The sequence below is a fragment of the Pongo pygmaeus genome, chromosome 16 (genome assembly GCF_028885625.2).
Source record: "Pongo pygmaeus isolate AG05252 chromosome 16, NHGRI_mPonPyg2-v2.0_pri, whole genome shotgun sequence".
Lineage (NCBI taxonomy): Eukaryota > Metazoa > Chordata > Mammalia > Primates > Hominidae > Pongo > Pongo pygmaeus.
Window position 1 is genome coordinate 25,878,042 of NC_072389.2, and position 20,800 is coordinate 25,898,841.

General features: G+C 35.8%; 1 pseudogene; it reads right to left on the reverse strand.

The window, feature by feature from the left end:
* Window positions 1-501: 501 nt before the first annotated feature.
* On the reverse strand, window positions 502-20,590 carry LOC129014560 (programmed cell death 6-interacting protein-like; annotated as a pseudogene).
* Window positions 20,591-20,800: the final 210 nt, after the last annotated feature.

A 20,800-nucleotide genomic window follows, 5' to 3' on the forward strand; every position in this document is an offset into this window, starting at 1 on the left:
AAATTATACTTGCACTTTCTCTTCTTTTAGGACTTTCCAAATCCGATGCCCTACTATTCAATTTTCTCTTTCCTGTCATGATAGAAACAGCATGATGGAGCTATCCATTTACTAACATGCACGCCTTGTCAATCTTCCTTTCAAAGGCAGTCCCGGGAAACAAGGTGGAAGGGAGTACAGAATAACGGAAGAAATAAAGAATTTGTGTATCTGGCCATATTTCCATACTTCCAAGCTTCTCTCTTTTATAAAACCCAAATTAAATGCTGTTGACCTATGAAGTATCTAAAATTTAGTTCAATAAAGGACATTCAATAAATGGAAGTTACTATTACAGGATAGTTAATACTAGTATAATTACCTATTACACAGTCTATATACTACTTTAAATATAACAACCCCAATTTATTTCTGCATTTTTTAAAGATGACAATAAGAAATTGGCAGTTCATTATATAAAACGGCTTGAATGTGGTTTTCTTAAGCAGATGACAACCCACATCAAAGTGCCCTTCTCACCGCACTGCCCCGCATGGTCTTTGCTGGATTAGCAGAAGGGATGGCAGCACTCAGCTCAGGCTCTGGCTTACACAAAAGTACGATGGGGTCACGATGAGATGGGCACCATTCTTTCACTTGTCCACCTGCTTGCACAGCTTTATCTAAAACTGTTCTGAAGTTGGTTCCCTCTGGGAGAAAATAAAAGTTTGCAGAGCACAGAAGTGATTCTAACAGCAACGTATATAGGCTGGTTATATGTTGAGTTCTAGTCTCCAACTTTACATATCTTCCCCTTCTATAGACCCCAATTCACTTAATCATAAAAACAGCTCCTAACAGTCTTTGTGTTCTCGTTTTTGGAAAGATGACAAAATCACTTATAAAATGAAAAGCATAGCTATACCTTAAGATATATTTGGTGGTTACTATCTGCCAAATAAAAGCTAATTAATATTAATCTTTTCCTACAACTCATGAATGTAGGAAGAAATCATTCTCTCCAAAAATTGGTCCATTTATTTTAAAAGTATTCCTCTCTCAAAATAGCAATGTGACTTAAAAAAAAGATTTTTAGAAAAATCTCAATAATATACAAACTTTTTACGAAGATAAATAAAACTAATCTCCAGCCACCATGACAACAGCGTTTACCTCAGCAAGCACAAAATCTTCATCATCAAATTATTAAGAAGCATAAATTTGGCCTCAAAATAACTTAAAGCTCTTTTTTTTTTTTTACCACCCAGGATTCACTACTACATGAAAAAAAAAATTACAAAGCCATAAATGCAATATGCTCTCATTTGTGTTTTTAAAATATGCGCAGGGGCCAGGCATGGTGATTCAAGCCTGATCTCTCATCACTTTGGGAAATGGAGGCAGGTGGATCACTTGAGCCCAGGAGTTCAAGACAAGCCAGGGCAACATGGTAAAACCTCATCTCTGCAAAAAATACAAAAATTAGCTGGGCCTGGTAGCACATGTCTACAGTGTCAGCTACTCAGGAGGCTGAGGTAGAAGGGTTGCCTGAGCCCTGGAGGTTGGCGCTGCAGCGAGCTGTGATCCTGCCACTGCACTCCAGCCTGAGTGACAGAGCAAGACCTTGTCTCAAAAATAAATAAATAAATAAATAAAATAAAGTATGCACAGAGCTTGGAACAGAAAATGAAAGTTGGAGGACCATTTTAACTTTTCACTTTATACCCTTCTTAAGAATCTGTACTTCTGACAATTGGCAGATTACTTTTGTGAACTTTAAAAATCTTTATACTAAAACTGAGGAAAAACAGTTTCGGTAAAAATGAATTTACAACTGAGCCTAATTTAATCAAGCAAAAATGTGGGTCCAAATTGGGAATTTATTCAAATGAAGGTCATTTATACACATTGTTACCTGCTCTTAAAGGCTTATACAGTTCATTGGATGGTGTCCTTTGCCAGAGTTCCTTAAATTTTGCTCTTAAATCATTATCAGTTGCTTCTTCTTCATCCAACAACCTTAATGACTTTAAAAGGAAGCAAAAAGAACCCTGAAATGTCATTTCTGGTATAAAAAATTTAATGCATTTAATAAATGTTCATACACAATATAAGTGAGAATTTGGTGAGATGGGAATATTAGGTTAGAATATAAATCGACTTTTTTCTTGCAGACATCTGTTATAATGCATTTAACAAAAAGTCTTATAAATTTAAGGCTGAATTAGCTATCACGTTTCTCAGTAAAAAAAAAAAAAGGAAGAATAAATAAGAGACTATTTACATCCATATATCAATTTAAAAAGAGTTTTAAGATTAAAATAAATAAATAGAAGCCATAAACAAAACAAAGGGGAAAACTGATTACATTAAAAAATAAAAGATTTAGACTTTCATTCCAATACAACAAACAGAAAATTATGTTTAATATATTTTTAAGTGCCTTCTAACGAGTAGATAAGATGACAGGATAGTTGGGGGCCAGAAACACAAGGAAATACTAATCTACCAGTAGACACAGTGCTAGCACCAACAATATATCACAATCCCTGATAGCTTAGGACAAAGAATAGCAAACTTCTGTCAAACACCACAGAGTAAATATTTTAGGCTTTCTGGGCCACAGTCTATGGCATACAGAATTCTTCTTTTTTGACAATGCTCTAAAAAAGATAAAAATTATCCTTAACTAGTGAACCACACAAAAGTAGGCCACAAGCCAGCATTGGCCCACCATCCATAGTTCACCAGCTGTGTAGTTCACCATTGACTTGGATTGTGAATTTAGAAAATTCAAGAAGAAACATAGGTAGGGACAATAAAAGGTGAGAGGTCAGATCAAAAGCACTCTCCACCCTCAAACTGGTATACTTCCAAATAGGTGATTCTCAAGTTAAAACAGAAAACTGCCCTACAGAAGAAAACATGCCTGTCTGGATCTTGGCTGTAAAGAAGAAAGAAAAAAAAAAAAAAGGAAGTATTATCTGAGATTCCTGATCAAAAGCCTGAACTTGGGACTAGAAACCACACTATCTGTGTGACACAAAGTCCTAAGATAAATTACTACTATAATTAAAAGATTATAAAAGAAAGGAAAAAACCTCTTAAGTTTGAGGAGGTGCCAGGTATATAATGCCTTTTTATGGCAGAAGCAAACACAAATTCTTTCTAGAATTCACCTTAAACCCAGATCTCAATGAATTCCCACCAATAAATTACAGGAAATATGAATGCACAATCAAAACTCACTGAACACTAAATGCAATTCAGTATTCTGTACTGGTTCTTGGAACAGAAGGAGGAACATTGGTGGAGTAACTGGTAAAATCTGAGTAATAATACTGTACCAATGTCAATTTCCTAGTTTTAACAAATGTGCCATGACCGCATAAGATTTTAACTTTCAGGGAAGCTAGGTGAAAAATATACAGGAACTTTCTACACTAAATTTGCAAAGTCTCTGTAAATCTGAAACTATTTTTTAAAGTTTTAAAAAACAGTAACAAAAAAACTGAACACAACAGAAAACAAGCCACCATAACCAAGAATCAGCAAAAATTACAAATCGTAGAATCAAACTCACAAAAACTACAGATATTGGAATTATAAGATAAAAAATATAAAATAAATATATTTAATATATTTTAAGAAATTAGGGATAAATTAAAGGGTTTAACCTTCCAGGTTAAGACAAATTAAATTAAAAAGAAAAATCTTGCTACATGCTATGTATCAAATAAATCAATAATTACAAAGACTGAACAGTTTGTATGATAGTTGATTTCTCATAGTATACTAGTTTTACACAGTGCTCATTTGAGTTTCATTAATGTGTACTCACTTACCCTTAAGATAAGAATGAAATCCATTCTCACTCAACCAGAATTTCTCTTATGCTAAAGAGAAGGCTCTGGGCCACAGTAAATTCACCAAAGTGATGAATACTAACTACACCGTGAACACTAGCATGAGGAAGTGTCCAGTCCCAATCCCTGCTGGACATCAAGGGTTCACAGTGTTTATACTTGAAAAGCAAATCTTATAAAACATACCTCATCTAGGATTTCTCTATTTCGTTGCAGTAATTCAGGCAGTTCTTTAATCAACTGATCAACAGTCTGGATGTCTCCCTGTTCAATCACAGATCTGGATTTAGTCAATATAGACTGAGGTACAGTGTCTCCAGACACATCTTCAATTGCTGCTGGAAGATTAAGGGAAGCTAGCACCCTGAAAAAATGAGATACTATGTTATATTGAAGTCTAAAACAATTTAACTCCTCATCAATATTTACTTTATTTAATTTAATCTTCTATAACCAAATCAACAGCAATGGAGTTAGCACCCAGAAAAACTGGATAAGCCCTATCAATGAAAAACATAGCAAAGATTAACAGAAAAACAAAAAAATCAGTGATTGATAAAATTAAACCAAAATCATTAAAAAATTAAGTTCACAATTCAGAATTAAAAGCCAAAAAATAGGCTGGTGCAGTGGCTCACACCTGTAATCCCAGCACTTTGGGAGGCCAAGGCAGGGGGATCACCTGAGGTCAGGAATTCGAGACCAGCCTGACCAACATGGTGAAACCCCATGTCCACTAAAAATACAAAAATTAGTCAGGCGTAGTGGTGAGCACCTATAATCCCAGCTACTTGGGAGGCTGAGGCACAAGAATCACCTGAAGCTGGGAGGCGAAGGTTGCAGTGAGCCGAGATCTCACCACTGCACTCCAGCCTGGGCAACAGAGTAAGACTCCATCTCGAAAAAAAAAAAAAAGCCAAAAAATAAGAAAAACTATGACCGCATTAAAATATATTAGGTATCGTTGGCTTACAGTTCAAACTTCTTTCAGTCTAAGTAATTAAAAGTCAAAAATTCTATCCTAAAAAAGCAGTCTTTTATACTTTTGATTGTTATAGCATCTCTAACAAGTCAGAAACAATACACAAAATAGTTATGTTTTTCTTTTTTGCTCTCCTTCAACAGAATCAGTAGTTATAATTTCACATCACCTAGGCAAAATGTCAACAAAAATAGATGATCTAAGTATTCATTACAGAATCTTCATCTGTTCTCAGTTTTGTAGCACAATAACAATTCCTCAGTTATTTCATTTACATGATGTGGAAGGGAGGTCAATATCCCTACCCACTATGTAAAGACAAAAAGGCAAATGAAATGATGTAATACAATGAACTCCTCAGAAAACAAGCTCTGTAAAATCTCAGACTGCCTGTTTATCATATGCTAGAGTAAACTTACATTCCTCTCTTGTTAAAGAAAAATGATGGTAAAATCCATGCATTAATCAAAACTGAAAACTTGAAAAGGCAAGCCAACTACGAGAGAAATACAGCTGGCCCTTGAACAGCACAGATTTGAACTATGTGAGTCCATGTTTATGTGGACTTTCACCTCTTTCACCTCCGCCAGCTCCAAGACAGCAAGACCAACCCTCCTTCCTCCTCTTCCTCAGCCTACTCAAACATGAAATAGACAAGGACAAAGACCTTTATGATGATCCACTTCCATTTAATCATAGTAAATATATTTTCTCTTCCTTATGATTTTCTTAATAGCATTTTTTCTCTAGCTTATTTATTACAAGAATATACTATAGAATACATATACAAAATATATGTTAATTGACTGTTTATGTTATCGGTAAGGCTTCTGGTCAACAGCAGGCTATTAGTACTTAAGTTTTGGGGACTCAGAAGTTATATGCAGATTTCACTGTGCAGGGGGGTCAGCACCCATAACCCCTATGTTGTTCAGTGTCAACTATATTCTCAATTATATGTATCTGACAAAGCACTTGCCTCCAAAATATGTAAAGAACTTTTTAAATATTAAGAAAAACTCAGTTTTAAAAACTGAGAAAAAGATTCCAATAGACACTTTACAGAAAAGATATGAATGGCTAGTAAGCACATGAAAAGCTGTTCAGTATCATTAGTAATTAGGAGAATGCAAATTAAATCACAGTGAGATTCTGCTACACACACACTAAAGTAGCTAAAACTAAAAAGACTGACAGTAGCAAGTATTGGTGAGGATGCAGAACAACTGTATTTCTCAAACAGTGCAGATAGGATATAAAATGGAACAACCGCTTTGGAAAACAACCTGGCAATTTTGTATAAAATTAAATATGCTAACCACACAACCTAACAATTCCACTCCTAAGTATTTACCCAAGAGAACTAAAATATGTCCACACGAAGATTTATATGTGAATGTTCATAGAAACTGAAATGTCCATTAACAGGTGAGTTAACAAACTGCTCTATAACCATAAAATGGAATACTGCTCAGCCATAGAAAAGACTCAAATTGATACACATAACATAGATGAATCTCAAAAACAGTAGCTAAGTGAAAAAAAGCAAAACACATTCTAAGTGTATACTGTACATACTGTAAGTACTGTATATGTATATGCTAGAATGATTACACGTATTTTAAACTGTATAAAAAGTAAAACGAAATTTAAGACAGGGAGCAGATCAATAGTGGCCAGGGGCCAGAAGAGGAAGGACTGGGAAAGGGGCATGAGACAATTTTTTTAGGGTAACAGTAATGTTCTCTATCTTAATCATAGTGCCGATTACATGGGTACATACATTTATCAAAACTAACTAAATGGCCAGGCACGGTGGCTCATGCCTGTAATCCCAGCACTTTGGGAGGTCAAGGCAGGAGGATCACTTGAGCCCAGGAGTTCAAGACCAGGAGCCCAGGAGTTCAAGACCAGCCTGGACAACAAAGTGAGATCTCGTCTCTTTAAAAAAATCAAAAAATTAGCCAAGTGTGGTGGCTTGCACCTGTGGCCTCAGCGACACAGGAGGCTGAGGCAGGAGGATCACCTGAGCCCAGAAGGTTGAGACTGCAGTGAGCCATGTTTAATGTTTACACCACTGCACTCCAGCCTGGTGACAATAAGACCCTGTCCCAAAAAACAAAACAAAACAAAACAAAACAAAAATATATATATACACACACACACACACATATACATATAATAATTGAACTGTGTACTTAGAATAGGCGTATTTTGTGTGTGCAAAATATACCTACAATTTTTTTAAACCAATGAATTATTTTCTTAGTATTCAATCCATCAGAAACAAAAATCGGTTCAGAACACTAAACGTACCATGTATCTGAGTTCATTTCTACTTCTCATTTCCCCCAAATAAATATCTCTTAAAATACAAATTTTTAGTCAAATATCCTCACCTTGTTTCTATAATTTCTTCCAACTATATTTGCTAAAGCTTCATAAATACAGTGTCCACCAAAAATAGTTGTAAGTGTGTGTCTACATTTTCTATTTTATATACTCTTGACATTTAGCTCTAAGCTCAGAAACTAAAATGTTCATAAACTAAAGAACAACCAAACGGAAAACTTTAGGCTCTAAAATTAAGCTCTACCTACCCATTTGCCAAAGTGGTGGCTTCTCTCATCTGAACAATTGATCTGTTACCAAATCAGCTTTCCTCTGATCACAGGCAGCCAAAGACTGCTGCACTGACACGGGAACCATCTTCTCAAACAGATCTAAAATTAGGAAGAGAAATTACAACAAAATTTTAAGACAAAAACCCAGACTGTAAAAGTGACTGTTCATATTTTCTTTCCAATATTCACATAGTCCATACATATTTGATATTTAAAGATCAAAATATCAATAGTCTATTGACATTTAAAGATCAAAACGAAATCACTATTTAAAGCACAATGATAAAGAGCATGTTTAGATCACTACATTCACGGACAATGGTGACAATGAAAAGTTTCTTCTTTGAACTTAATTTTCTTTAACTTTTTCAGATGTGTTCATCACTGAGTCTGAGGGATCTTCAGTGACGCTGTTCATTTGTTGATTAAACTGAATGAGGGGCCGGGAGCAGTGGCTAAGGTCTGTAATCCTAGCACTTTGGGAGGCTGAGGCAGGCGGCTCACCTGAGGTCAGGAGTTCAAGACCAGTCTGGCCAACTTGGCGAAACCCCATCTCTACTAAAAATACAAAGTAGCCGGTGTAATGGTAGGAGCCTGTAGTCTCAGCTACTGGGGAGGCTGAGGCAGGAGAATCGTCTGAATCCAGGAGGCGGAGGTTGCAGTGAGCTGAGATTGCACCACTGCACCGCAGCCTGGGCAACAGAGCAAGACTCAGTCTCAAAAAAAAAAAAAAAATTGATTGAATGAGTCACGGCAGCAGGATTCCATTTCTGGCTCCAACACTTCCTAGCTATGTGACCTTGAGGAAATTACTTAACCACTCTGTGCATCAGTATCCTCATCAAATAGGGATAATAACAGTACCCATCTCAGGGCACTTGTGAAAACTAATGAGCTAATATTTGTAAAGTGCTTAAAGAGTGCCTGGCACATGGTAAACTCTTTGTGTTTGCTAAATAAACATATAATCACCCTTTCTCAGTAACAGAATATTCTCCTTGGGATCTCAGCTAGAGGCTACCATCTGTTGTATACATTTGTATACATCTACAATATAATAACATTTATTTATCTCATACAAATACCACTCCAGAAGTTTACATGTTTAAAGAAATAGGCCGGGCATGGTGGCTCATGCCTGTAATCCCAGCACTTTGGGACACCGAGGCAGGTGGATCACCTGAGGTCGGGAGTTCCAGGCCAGCCTGACCAACATGGAGAAACCCCGTCTCTACTAAAAACACAAAATTAGCTGGGCATGGTGGCAGGCACCTGTAGTCCCAGCTACTTGGGAGGCTGAGGCAGGAGAATCACTTGAACCCGGGAGGCAGAGGTTGCAGTGAGGGAGATAGCACCACTGCATTCTAGCCTGGGCAACAAGAGTGAGACTCCGTCTCAAAAAAAATAAAAAAAGAAAAAAAAAAGAAATATTTTTGTGGTTTATTTTTACATTTAATTAATTAATTAATTAATTTATTTATTTATTTATTTATTTTTGAGAAAAGATCTCACTCTGTCACCCAGGCTGGAGTATGGTGGCACGGTCTCAGCTCACTGCAACCTCCACCTCCTGGGCTCAAGCGAGCCTCTCACCTCAGCCTCCAGAGTAGCTAAAGCCACAGGCATGCACCATCACGCCCAGTTAATTTTTTTTTTTTTTTTGGTAGAGACAGGGTTTCGCCAGGTGCACAGGCTGGTCTCTAACTCCTGAGCTCAAGCAATCTACCCATTTCAGCCTCCCAAAGTGCTAGGATTACAGGTGTGAGCCACCACATCCGGCCATATTTCTTTATTTTTAATGGCAGCGTCTTAAATAACAAATGTTAACAAAATGACAAGTGCTACAGTGTTAATCAAACACACAGTTTCAAGTCTTCTAACTATTGTATACTTTACATATGCTTTATTATTGTTTACTTTCCATCTTAACATTGCACTGACACAATACAATATTTATTCTCATATTCATTTTAAATAACATGAATACAAATTATATTCAAAGCATACAACAGCAATTATGTGATTTTTAGCTAGGAAAAACACAGTAAACTAGAGAAAAATGAGATTAAAGTGTGTCTGAATAACTGACATACCAGTAAATTTCTGACTGATGGGTACATTGACTGGGGTAGATTTCACAAGTGTGGCTTTGCCAATAGGATCTAGATCTTTAAGGTCTGGAACTCGATCACGATAAATGAAGTCATTATCCTTCTTTGCTGCAGTAAGGGAACAACTGATTTTGTCAGAAAAATCCTTCACATTAACATATTCATCATAGCGAGACGCCACTGTTTTAATCAGTTCTGCTGCACGCTAAAAAGAAAAATGTCAACAACAACAACAAAAAAAGAGGGAGATGATTTTCTTTCTCTTTCCCCACCAAATATTTAAGCATTGGTTTCAACAAAAAAATCTTTAATTCGAAGACTTGCATTTCCAGCAACGTGGCTGACAGGATTACCTGGAAATTCTCCGATCACAAAATACCTGAAAACTGAAGGATAATACCAACAGCTATCCCTATAAACACCCAGGCAAATTATCAAGATAATAAAAGAAATCCATGAGCCAATCAGTATAAACTGACATTGAAGAAAGCTGGCTGTTGGGTTCTTTCTTTCTTTCTTTCTTTTTTTCAGACAGAGTCTCACTCTGTGACACCCAGGCTGGAGCACAGTGGCGCGATCTTGGCTCACTGTGACCTCCACCTCCCAGGTTCAAGCAACTCTCCCACTTCAGCCTCCCAAGAAGCTGGAATTACAGGTGTGCACCCCCACGCCAAGCTAATTTTTGTATGTTTTGGTAGACATCGGGTTTCATCATATTGGCCAGGCCAGTCTCCAACTCCTGATCTTAAGTGATCTGCCCAACTCAGCTTCCCAAAGTGCTGGAATTACAGGCATGAGCCACTGTGCCCTGTCTGGCTGTTGGGTTATTTCTATATCGAAAAAATTAGCAGTTAAAACTTATTAAAGGCCCTCATGGAGACCTGAAACAAGGGTCTTGAAACCACACAACACAGAGAATTGAGATGCACCTCTTTCACTCCTTCACATGAAGGCAGGAACCTCAAAGGGCCTAACTCTCAGTGAAATGGTGGATCTGAAAAAAATTATCCAACAACACAGGAAGTGAACAACATGTCAACATCAGTAAGAAATTTTTTTTTAAGTTTGGCCTTATAAAAAATGAACATAAGCCACATAAAATTTAGGTGGTATTAGGTATAGTGACACCATATAAAATAGACAATAAGGCCAAAAGCATTATTAGGGATAAATATAACACATGATCTTTTAATATTTGCCAATTTGCCAGAAAGATGTAAAATTTCTTATATTTTGCATGTAATAGTATCTACATCAACAATTATAATGAGAAATTGATACATTTACCCATAATCAAAGTGGAAGATTTTAACATATCTGTCTCAGCAATGGCTGGACCAGATTTTAAAAAAGTGTAAGATTACAGAAGATTTGAGCAACACAATTAACAAGTTTGGTTTACCAGACATAGAGAACACTAGACTCCACAAATAGAGAATATATTATATTCTCAGGCATATAGAAAGCATCTACATCTATAAAATGACCAGATGAAGAGATAAGGCAAGTCTAAAACACCAACATTACAAGAATACAAAAATGGTTTAATACTAGAAAATCTACTTATATAATTCTCCAAAATAATAAGTTAAAAAATCAAATTTCTCCATAGATATTGAAAAAGTATTTGATAAAATTCAATATTCTTGATTTTTTAAAATCTTAGTAAAATAGACATTATAGTTCCTTAACATGATACAAATCTTAACCTCCAAAGCTGGTACCATGCTTAGAGAAAGACAACCAAAACAAAACAAAAGCTACCCTTCAGTGTAAACTAGGAAATGGGAAATTGCACAAATTTAAATCACTTTTTAAATTTGTAAATCAAATTTGATTTGTAAATGTGGTTGAACCCTCCCCCAAATAGCAAACACCAGTACCAGAACCGCAGGTGCTCTATACACAGAGGGGAAGACAGGGAAGGGCCAAGGCTGCCACCCTAAGTTCAAACTACTTTCAGCAAATCTGAAAACAACAAAACAGGATGAGAAAACCTTGCCAGGTGATGGTAAAGGCAAAGCCAACTGGCCCCTCTCATGCCACCAGGGGATCACAGAAAAAAATGTGATGCTGAGGGGCCTCATCCCAAGAGAGCTGCTGAGAAAGAGAAGTAGACAGATTAACTAAAAAGACAGGGTTTCTAGGGGAAGCAGAAAGAGACAACAGAAAAGTAGGGAGGGAGAAGAAAGGGCATAAGCACTCGGAAAATGCCAGCAAAATATAAACCCGAAAAGTAGATGCATCAACTTGAAATGCAAAGGCTGTGAGGAATTCAGGGAAGCACAGGTACAGAGGTAGTGGGATTCTTCCTAATCCAGGGTAGGCTTTAAGAGCCAGAGAAGTGGACCTTAGGAGGGAGCCCTTAACACAATGATGCTTGTAAAGCTAACCCTGCCCATTTCCCCACACAGGAACCTCCAGCAAAATCAATCTCATTCAAACATAAGTAACTGAAAAGGCAACTCATCTCTCAATACAAAAAAAAATAAGGAAAAAGCTGAAAACAAGCAGTACATCTTTCCAGTAGATGATGAAAGCTCACCAAAGAAATAGTGCCGCAAAGTAGATGAAAACAGCATGCTAAAAACTAAACTAAACTAAAACACTTAAGAACACAATGACAGTACCAAAAGAACAGAGGACTGGATGGCCCAAACCAGAGCGAGTGATAGCCAAATAGCAAAAGAATATGAAACAGGAAGTGACAGAACTCACAAAAGTAAAGAAAAATATAAATTTATTTAAGAAAGCAAGACTGAGACATTTATACAAGGAGCAAAAGGGAAAACAGACATCACAGAAATCATAGTAAAAAACATACAGAACAAGAAAAAGTGAAGAAAACTCAACACAGAAGTTGGGAAGGAGGAGGCTGTTACAAATTAAAGATTTAGAGGGCATATCAATCAAATGCAAAGTGAGGACTTTGTGTGGATCCTGATTTGAACAAACAAGACCCCTGAGAAAAAAATCAGGGAGAACTAAACTACATGTAGATAATACTGGATTATGACTATTAACTACTAATTCATATTAATATTAATTTTGCTAGATTGGGATAATGACCCATCTAGCAAAATTTCTTCATTTTTTAAATTTTTGTTCTTTAATTTTTTTAAATCTTTATCTCTTAGAGACACAGGCTAAAAAACTTAAGAATGAAATGATACATGAGATAGTTGTAAAATACTCCAAAAAAATAAGGAGGAAAGGAGAAATAGCTAAAACACAAAATAGCGAAATACTCATAATCACTTAAGTTGGGTAACAGAAATTCAATGATTCATACTTTTATATATGCCTGACCATCATAGTTACACAACTATACTTTTATATATATTTTCCGTCATAGTTAAATGAAAGAAAATTCATATGAAGAAACATATGCAAGAATAGTCAGGAAAATCCAGAAAATGACAAAATTCAGGAAACAAGCAAGGACAGGCAGGAAAATTCAAAAAACGAGAGATAATACCTATCAGACATTAAAACAGTCTAAAGTATAACTAAAATGATATGGAACTGGAGTATGAGCAGATAAACAAGTCAATGAAACAATAAAAGCAGAAATAGATCCCAATATATACCATGAATCTAATGTGTGATAAAGTCAGAATCTCAGATCAGTGAGGTAAACAAGGCTATTATAATAAATGGTGTGGGGACAACTGGCTAGCCATTTGGAAGAAGACTTTAAAACTGGATCCATACCTAGCACCACACATCAGGATAAATTCCAAGTGGATCAACAATCTAAATATATAACAAATTACAGATGTATTTATATTTTGCTATCGGTAATCCCATTTCTATTAAATTATTTAAGATATACCTGCTGCTATGTAAGGGACTGTGCTCCCCAAATTTCGTATTTTGAATCCCTAACTCCTAATGTGATGGTATTTGAACATGGGACCTTTGGAAACTAATGGGGTTTAGATGAGGTCATGGAGGTGGGGCCTCACAGGGCGTTAGTTCCCTTACAAGAAGAGACACCAGAGGGCTTCCTCTTGCTGTTCAACATATGAGGATACAGAGAAAAGGCCATCTGTAAATCTCACCAGAACATGACCATACTGGCACCCTGGCCTTGGATTTCCAGGCTCCAGAACTATCAGAAAATAAATTTCTGTTGTTTAAACCACCCAGTCTATGGTGTTCTTATGGCAGCCTAAGCTAAGACACCTGCTGAAGTACAAGATAACTTGTGTACATGAGTTTTTACTGTAGCATTGTTTATAATAGTGAATCTTGGAAACATTCAAGTATCTAGCAATAGGAGACAGCAATAAACTGTGGCTCACACAGTGAAGTACAATGCAGCTCTATGGATGGTCTCCCTATTGCTGAATTAAGATGAAGAGATCTCCAGGATACATTGTTACATGAGAAAAGAAGGTACACAACACTGTATATATTAATAGCATACCAGCACTTCAGTAAGAATGAGAAGTGAGAATGTGCAATGCGTGTGTGCTGTGTATGTATATATTTGCTTCTATTTCAAAGAAAGAAAAAAAAAACAAGAAATTAATGGAAATTAACTATGGGGCAGTGGGAATAATGGATGGAGAGAACAGGATAGAGGGAAAAAGAGGAACAGGAATTGAACTATATAACCTTATATATACCTATTTTCCCAATTTTGAAAAATTTCAAGCTCACAAAATAATTATCTAGGTTCAACAATTACCATTTTGCCACATTTGCTTTATCTATTTCTTTCCCATACAAACACATAATCACATACCTTTTTTTCTTTTATTGCAGGACTATCTTAAACTGAAGTTAGATGTGATGAGCCCTCATCCCTAAACACATCAGCAAGTATTCTATAAGGACAATCTCCTTAATACCTACAACCTGGTATCATAACTAAGATAACAATACTTGTACAAAATCAGATTTACAATCTTGCTAGGTCCCTCATTAATGAGTCAAATAAATCTTTGACATGTAGTCATTCTATGTGAGTCATGTTTTTATATCTGTGTATGTGTGTGTGTTTTTCTATATCTTTTTGAAAATTGTATTTCACCATCTTTGAAGATCCACCAAGATGACCAAGAAGATCCATCTTCTGGGGCCACATAAACTGCACTGTTCAAGAAGTGCAACTCATGAGCTGTATTAAGCTCAGGTACAATTTTTCTTGGCCCCAGAAGTGATTCCAAGCAGTAATTTTACCTTTGCTGCCATTTTATCTACTGTTTTGATTTTCCTGATTGTGACTTTATTTTCATTTCTGGTTTGCACAGGACCAATAAGTTATTTCTCTTTGCTAGTAGCCATAACTAGAAAGTTGGTTTAAGAGTGTGACCTCCTAAGATCTCTGTCAGCATCATGGGGGATTATTCTCTACTGAGTGACAAACTACAGCCAATATGGTTTATTGGTCAACTTCTTGTCTGTTCTGTTTGCCTTCTTGGGAGTGTAAATCAATTAAAAAATATTTCATGCCTACTGGAAAGAATAACTGCCCTTTGAAATATGGATCAGTGAGTGTGTTCTGTGTTAACTTTTTTTTTTTGAGAAAGTGTGTCACTATATTGTCCAGGCTGGCCTCAAACTACTAGCCTCAAACGATCCTCCCACCTCAACCTCCCAAGTAGCTGTACTACAGACAGGTGCCATCACACTCATCTTCTGTCTTAACTTTAACCTATAACTAAAGCTGTAAAACTAAAGCTGCAAAATCTACGTGTCTATAACTGAGGAAAAGTTTTTACCTCCCTCCCACTGTGTGAATTTGAAATAGTTTCCTTTTTCAGGGGTACTTAGAAATGAGATTAAATTTCAAAAGGAGTTCTTTCTCTGACTGATTTATAGAGACTAAATATGGGCTTATTTAAATCTAATAGTCCCAGAAACCAGAAAATAAAGAAACTAAACTTATAATTTAAATATGCTAGCCTTAAAAAAAGAATCCTTCCCACAAATTCCTTGTTCAGCATCATTTTTATATATGAATCTAAGTTACTGTAATCAAAGTGAAGCCCCAGACAAATCTGGGTTTGACTTTTTTTAAAAAAAGTCTTTCTCTGATTTGGTCACTGTGAGATGTTTTCCCACGAAAAGGCTAATTAATTAATCTGAACCTCCTAAACAACATTTCCATTGTTATGGTCTGAACGTGTCCCCCAAAGTTCATGTGTTCCCAATCCCAAAGTGTTGGGACGTGGGGGCATAATAAGAGGTGATGAGGTCAAGAGGACTCCACCCTCATGAATAGATTAATGTCATTATCATGGGAGAGGGCTAGTTATCAAGAGAGGGGCTTCATTAAGCAGTTCGGCTCCCTCTTGCTCTCTCTCACTCACTAGCACTCTCTTGCCCTTCTACATTTCACCACGGGTAACACAGCACAAAGACCCTCACCAGGTGGCAGCACCTTGATATTGGACTTCTCAGCCTTCAAAATTGTGACAAATTTCTGTTCTTTATCAATTACCCAGTCTGTGGTATTCTGCTATAACAGCACAAAATAAACCAAGACATCCATAGTATGTTCTAAAAATCAGTACATATTTAAACTTCCCTAACTCAAATGCCATAAGTCATCTTTCTATCCTCTGTCTACCAATACTCAAAACACAAACAACTTGTACAAACAGCTCTTGTTCCTGCTGGCAAGTTGCCTCAGGTGCCATAATGTCACAGCAAGTTTCTGATAACCCCAATGCCAACAGTATGAACACAACTGCATAGAAGGTACTCGGCTGTTCACAAGATATATATATATATATATGCACACACATCTCTCCACTGTCCTCCTCAAGTTGTGGAAGTATATGCCCCAGTTTAGACAAAGACCAGGCCACAAGTTAAACACTACACATACTCCTGGAGCATGGCAATTAACTTAGAATTATTTTTACACTAAAATAAACATGAATAAAAAAGAGAACTGAATGCAAATTTTGCATGAATTTTTCAGATAAAATATGAGACCTCAAAAAAACATGCAGTAAAGTCTAAAGATAAAAACAATCTGGAGATGGCAATGAATTTAGAATTATTTTTACATTAAAATAAACATGGATAAAAAAGAGAATTGAATGCAAATTTTGCATCAATTTTTTAGATAAAATATGAGACCTCAAAAAAACATGCAGTAAAGTCTAAAGATAAAAACAATCACTTGTCACTGCTGATGGGGTGATGAATGGGAAAGGTTTTTATGGGCAAACTTGGAAATCTTACTAGGGTAAAAAAGAGAGACCCAAGTTAGTTACTTAAATATTTATTACCAAGAGACTCACTTGTAACCTTGCAATTTCCTCTCCAAATGTCTTGTGCTGTTTTGCCGGGATAGACTGATGGCACTCAGCACTGGCCTGCATGATACAGTGCTTGGCAGCCAAGACAGGGAACACCTCCTGGAAATAAAATACTGACCAGGAGAGAGTCCAACCACACAAACCACCACAGACAACATGGGATGCAGGAAGAAAGAGGAGAAGACGACAGAAATTACAATCACCCCATTCATGACTTAGAGATTAAGGTTAGTCATTAGGTGTAAACAGAGAAGACATGATTTTGTGTGGATTGAAATCTATGAATTAAATTTTTTTCTTCCAATTGAAGGGGTTTTTTTTAATTGTTAACTGAAGCCAATTTAGGCTTTTACAATTCTCTTTAATTGATCCGTGAAGTCAACATTTTGTTTACAAAAAGAAAGAAAAGCATGCATTATTAGAAAGAGAAGTAGAATGGACACTCACAGAGGAACACCAAGCACAGGGCTTTAGACGCTTTCTTATGAGCCCTTACCCAGCCTGCAGAGTTAACTAAACCATCATTACTCACATATACCAATGAAGTTGCTCTATAGATGACTGTTTCATCATGTTTTTAAAAAAAAGACAGTAAATTCTCACTTAAATTCATATCCTAAGAGGTTTCTTACTAAAGATGATTTTAGCCATATAAAAATGATTTACTATCATAGATACACTAATATTTCAGTATCACATACTCAAAAACATATCATAGACAAATGCACTAAGTATATGACCAATGATAATGATAAACTGTTATTTTGCCTATTTGTTTTGAAAATAATTCCAGGCAAAATTAATTTTAAAAGATCCAAAGACATAAAGCAGGAAAGCAATTATACTAGTAGTGGCTCTTCCAAAATGTCAAAATCTAACCTGTAACCTCACTGCTTTTAGGAAGTATATGATATTAAAAAAATCCAAGGAATTAGGCTAGACAATCACTATCTAAACAAAAAATGTAAGAGAATCAAAAACTGAATTACTACCTTGGGTGCTTTCCTGTCTCCCAGGGAATAATTTCCTACCTTCCTGGATCACTACTTGCAGACATTTCAGTTTTTAACTAGAATATGAAAACACCTTATGAGCTTTATTAGTAAAAAGGAAAAAATAAAAGACATCTAAATTTCAAACTACACTCATGCCAGTTCTCAGGGTAAGGCTGGAGCAACTTGGTTCTGAAAAAGGAGATTTTCAAGGAATACCAGCAATGCTGCAGAGGTAGCTTCCAAGTCTTTTGTAGGTGACTTTCTTCTCTCCATGACAGGACTGAACTAATGGCCCAACAGGATGTAACGGAACACTGTGCAGCTGAACGTGAGGTCTTTCAGAGGTAAAAAACATGAGAGGAGATCCCAAGTCTCTTTTTAAGAGGAAGGCTGTTAATACCCAAGAGTCCTGGGCAAATTTCTGTTAGGTTCTTGGTGTATCTTAAATCCCCAGGAATCGTCACATTAATTCCTTATTGATCATTTTCTGAGTAATAAGTACCGTTAATGCACTTATGTGCATTTTTACTTCACCCCCAAGTTGTCTGCAATTTTTTAATGTACAAAGATTCCTGAATATGACTTATAAATCAATAAATTCCCCTACCAAAAAAATCATGTAACAGATACCATATGATGAAACTAATTCCTTGAACATTTCTGAAGGAAGTAGTTGAAACATATATTTCACTCCATCTTTAAGTTTTCTTTATTAATCATTCCAAATTTACTAGTGATTTCCTTTGTCATTAACAAATGATCATCACTGAATAGTCTTTTCAATTGTCACTTCAGAAAGGTTCACATTAAGACATTATACTTCCTGTGATATGTAGTTTAAGATGGTTGCTTTTCCTTAGCTGTCCATTAGCAGCCCAATTTTTTATCCCTGTTGCCAAAACTGAATTCTAATCAAAGTATCAGATGAATTTGTTAAGTTTTCTTTTCCTTTTCTCTTTATGTCTGTTTTTGCACTTCAAGACTCATCTTTGAGAAAACAGGACAATAATTAAAACTGTGAATAATCAACATGCTCAAGTATACATGCTTGTACCAAATCACCAATGATTCAGAACTACACAATGCCTTGATTTGATAAAAGTATTGAAAACAGATGGTCAACATTTTCCAGAAAGAGTTCTAACTTGGAAAAACCAGTTTAGTAAAAGGTAAAGACAAAAGCATCCCTAAATATAAAAGAATTGTTCATGCATCTTAAATTAAAAAAAAACTATTTCTACTATATACTTCAGATAACTCTATTAAAACTTCAAATTTCTTTATAAGTTTCAACTTGCTTCTTATACACAAAAAAGTCTAAATACTTCCACATGCAAAGTAAACAAGTGTTTATAAAAACAATAACTGACCTTGGGGAGAGTATCTTTGTATTGACACTGTTTGAAAGCATCACCAAAATAATCTGCAGCCTGATTAGCCAATTTAGCTACGATGGCATCTTTCATTTTATCTGGAATACAATATGAAGGTTGACCATTATAATTAAAATAAATATGAGCTAATCTGACATGTCTCAGTATAAACACTGAGATCACAAGTTTGTACACACATCTTAAAACATCTTTCTTGATGAAATCACATTTTCGCATAAAATTTAAAACAGACAAAATAGATTAGTGGTTGCCAGCAGTGGGGGAAAGGGGAATGAGGAGTCACTGCTAATGGGTACACAGCTTCTTTTTGGGATGATGGTAATGCTCTAAAATAAGATAGTGGTAATCAAAACTCTACAAATATACTAAAAATCTTATGTTGTATACTTAGAAAGGGTGAACTTTAGCGTATATAAATTCTATCTCACTATAAGCTGTTATTTTAAAAGAAAAAAGTATTCCAATTCCTATTTCTTCCACATGATAACTTAACCTCTTATTTTCAATTTCAGCCCATATTATATATTCAGCCCATATTTCAATCTCTCATGCTAACTTATATGCCTTATAAGAATTATTCTTCTTCCCTCATTCCCAGGGCCAGGGACTGTGCCTGGATCATTCCTTCTTGTCATTTAGGTCTACTTTAAAGAGGACCTCCTGAAAGAAAGCCTTCTTGACTAATGAATCTAAAATTAGCCCAGCTTCCCCTACATCCCTATCCCATCACCATACCACCAGCCACTATCATATAATTCTTTCTTATTTTTGATAGCAATTATTTCTGAAATGTTATAGCAATTATTTATGAGATTATCCTGTCTACTTAATTCTTGCTTATCATCTCTCCTGTCGCGAAAATGTAAGGTTGTTTTCTAACTCCGTTTACCCAGAAACTAGAACAGTGACTGGCACAGGGTAAGTACCCAATAAATATTTGTGAATAAATGTTTGACATGTTAAAAACATACATAAATACTATTCCAGAATGGAGTGTTTAAAGACAATTACCAAAGATCCATTTCATGACTTCAAACACAGCCTACATTCTTAAATGTGCATTTGTGCTACAAATTCAGAAAAGGATAGCTGAAAATTTTCCATAATCCATGTATCAAGTTCAAGAAGGAAAGCTCGACATTGCACATATTATAGTCTAACCACTTTCTTAATTTAAAAGCCTTATCACTTCTTTTCACATGCAACGAAAAGAAAAATTGGAGTTACCTCTTGTGGCTTTAAAAAAAAAGTAGTTCTTGAGCCTGTGCCAGCATAATAAGACTGAGGGTCCCAACAGTATCTGGAGATATGTCCACGGTAGGCTCTCGATTTAAGGCAGATAAAACTGTCTCTTTAATATGTAAAAAGGCACCATTAGCAAACTAAGGGGGGAAAAAGAATTTATTTAAAATCTATAGGAACTCAGCAAGACTTAATTTCCTACTGTTACACATAAAAGGCATTTCAAATGTTAACTCAGTGAACAGTTAATACATTTAAATTTTTGTATTATGAAAAACCAATCTAAAACATCTGACCTACAGACAATAAGGTTATCTTTCTAAA